We start from the raw sequence: 3,483 nt of genomic DNA, 5'->3' as shown, positions 1-3,483 counted from the left end.
GGCGGGGGGGGAAGGTGGGAGGGAGCGCGGCTCCTCCGCCTTCTCCCGGGCCCGTACCCCTGCCCGAGCCCGCCGGGGTCCCCCTTCCCGGGGCAGCTGAGCCCGTCAAGCCCGCTCACGCCTCGACGCCCGTTGGGCTGCGGCCCGAGAAGCCGAGGCGAGGAGGCGCCGCTCCCGCGGCCCCCGGCTGCCGGCGGCCGAACGTGCCGGTAGAGAGGAACGGCGCCGAGCGGGGGAGGGGAGGGGAAAGAGGGGCAGCCTCGCTCTGGGCCGGCCGGCCGCGCCCGCCGATTGGCTGCGGAGCCCGAGCCCGGCGCCCAATAGGAGAGGGGAGGCCGAGGGAGGGAGCCGCGCGGGGACGTGACGCGCGCAGTGACGGAGCGCGGGGAGGGGAGCGGGCCCTTCGAGGTGTTTCGGCCGGTCCCCTCAGCCTCCGCCGCCGCCATTTTGGGTGGCGGTTTTTTCCGGGCCGGGGGGAGGAGCGGCGGGCAGCCGTGCCCTCCCCGCCCTCCGCAGCGCTTGTGCCCGCCGCTTTGTCAGTCGAAAGTCAGCAACGGCTTATCTATCGCCCTACTAGACTTTGTATTCGCTCCCCTCAGGGGGACCGGAGACATCCCGTCGCCCTGCGCCCCTTCAATACCAGTTAAAAAAAAAAAAGAGTTTTTTTTTTAAATAAAACTGTACCACTTGCGGCTGCAGGACGGCGAGGAGGGGGTGCCCGGGCTGGTGCGGGGCAGTGCGGGCAGGACGTGCCCTGTCCCCCGAGCCACCTGAGGAGAGGAGAGGGGCAGGAGCCCGGCACCGCGCCAGTGCTGGGCGGTGTGGCGCCTGTGAAGTTTCAGAGAAGTCCTTGGTAAAAGCAGAAAAACGAGCCACTGCAGCTGTCACGTTTGGCACTGTCCAGATTTTAATCCAAACCACTTTTCTTTACTAGGCTTTGGCCCTGAGCACAACTGACTGTGGAAAGAGAAACAAGTAGGGCACAGGATACAGCAGCAGGTATTTTGGCAGCCTCTTTGGAGATGTGGGTAAGCTCTGCTCAAGAATTATCATCTGCGTGCAGATGTGTCTGCAGGATTCTGCTGTGTTGGGCAATATGCTCATTTATGCTGCACAGCAACTGTGGACCAAGTTCACAAGCAAGACTTAGTGGGTATATTTCTGATAGGGATGATCAGCATTGGGACCAAAATAATTTTTCAGTAAGATCAGATTTTGTGGATCTTTCTAGTTTCTTAGCGTGATGAAAAGAGGCCAAATTGGCATATTTGGATCCAAAATAGATTGCTGTCATCTTTTGGACTCTGCTACCTCAGAATTTTTTACAGGCCAATGTCTTAACAGTTTGGTAATGACAGTCAGGTTTAGTGACTGTGGATTTTGGCCAATAATAACTGTAGTAACTAATTGTCAGGAGTTGTAGGAGGACACTGTTTCCAAACTAATTACGAGCTTTCACCAGATACGCTTCTCGTGTCTGAGTATAGTCATCAGTGTTACATATGTCCTTCTGGGACTTAAAAGCTTCCTTACAGGGCGCTTTATTACAAGCAACATTACCCATGTGTTACGCAAACTGTGGTGAGCTGCAAAAGGTCATTCCTGAATTTGCACTGAACATACCACCAAAGAAAATGATGCCATGAAAATTCCACAGATGTGCTTCGTTTGAACATACACCGAGACATTTTGTTTACACCAAATACTGTGGCTATCAGAGTGTGTCTTTATTCAGGTAAATCCTGACTATAAAAAATTACTTATCGGGAAGCCACATCTGATAAACTATTGCCTCTTGACAGTGTCTCTTCAGAATACAAAAGAAATCTCCCACTTCTATAGCTTTTCTGTTTTGCAGGTGATTAGACTACAGAAAGTATCTGGAAGGTAGAGAGATCAACACTTGCCAGGAAAACAAAGCGGTTTATTTCCAAAATATCCAGTGTTTTTTTCTTCACAAAGCTCACTTGGTAATGCCTGTGACATTTGGGACTCAACTTTAACTTGTGAGGAAAATATGCTCACCTGTTCCTTCCAGTCTTCCAGAATATTAGGAAAAAAAAAAAAAACCTGCTATCCAAACTGTTTAAGCTAACCTGGTTAATTTTTATTGAAATGAGGTAAAATTTATTGAGAGAAATAGATAGATACACTTGCAGAGCAGAGGGGATGGTAAATTTTTTCCTACTGCGATGACTCGATCCAGAAAACAGTACCTCTGAACATAACTAGAAGCACTCACTGGAATGTATACTGCCCAGATCCTGCATGTAGTTTGTACTCCCTCTTAATGATTGGAAAATTAAGTTGGGGGGTTGTGGGGATTCCCCTCTGTTAAGTCCTGCATGATGATAGAGCCCTCGTGTCATCACCAGCCTTATGATTTCCCATGATACTTGTTGAGAAAAGTCAAAACTATGATGGGCGATGCAGTCTCCCAAGTGTGTAAACTAAGTCACTCAGAGATTTATGAATATCAGAAAAGAGAACTTGATTTAGCCCTTTGTGAAAATACGAAGATGATGATCTTTCAGACTATGGGCTACCGTGTGTTTTAACTCCCGGAGATTTCTCAGAGGAGGAGGCTCTGTTCTAGATAGAAGGAGTTCTCATCAAGACTGAAAGTGGCAGAAGTCCGAGTCACCACAGCCACACCTGCTACACATGGCAGCGGTGTATATTGGGTTTGTGTAGCAAAGGTTTGGTAGCGGAGCAGGGGGATGCCCGAAGGAGGCCATGACCCCATGGGCAGCCTGCGCTGGGGCTGGCTCCTGGCAGGGCCTGTGGCCCCATGGGGAGAAGAGCCCCGGCTGGAACAGGTTTGCTGGCAGGACCTGGGACCCCACGGGGGCCCAGGCCGGAGCAGCCTGTTCCTGAAGGACGGCACCCGTGGGGGAACCCGGGCTGGAGCAGCCTGTTCCTGAAGGACAGCACCCGTGGGGGGACCCAGGCTGGAGAAGTTGGTGGAGGACGGTCTCCTGTGGGAGGGACCCCATGCTGGAGCAGGGGAGGAGTGAGGAGTGTGAAGGAAGAGGAAGGAGCGGCAGAGACAACCGTGATGATCTGACCACAGCCCCCATTCCCCATCCCCCTGTGCTACTGGCAGGGAGGAAGGAGAGAAAATTGTGAGTGAAGTTGAGCCTGGGAAGGAGGGAGGGGTGGGGGGAAGATTTGGTTTTAGTTCTCATTACCCTTCTCTGATTTGATTGCCAATAAATTAAACCAATTTCCCCAAGTGCAGTCTGTTTTGCTCCTGACGGTAATTGGTCAGGGATCTCCCTGTCCTTATCTTGACCCACAAGCTTCTTGTTATATTTTCTCTCCCCTGCCCAGCTGAGGAGGGCAGTGACAGAGCAGCTGTGGGGGCATCTGGCATCTAGCCAAGGTCAACCCACCACACAATGTCACAGCAATATGGATAGGGTAAATTATTTGGTCCTGATGGTATTCCATACAGGCATAGCTACTTGCCTAACAATATGT

The sequence above is a fragment of the Phaethon aethereus genome, assembly GCF_964289735.1.
Source record: "Phaethon aethereus genome assembly, chromosome: 9".
Taxonomy (NCBI): Eukaryota; Metazoa; Chordata; class Aves; order Phaethontiformes; family Phaethontidae; genus Phaethon; species Phaethon aethereus.
This window is presented reverse-complemented; position numbering follows the sequence as displayed.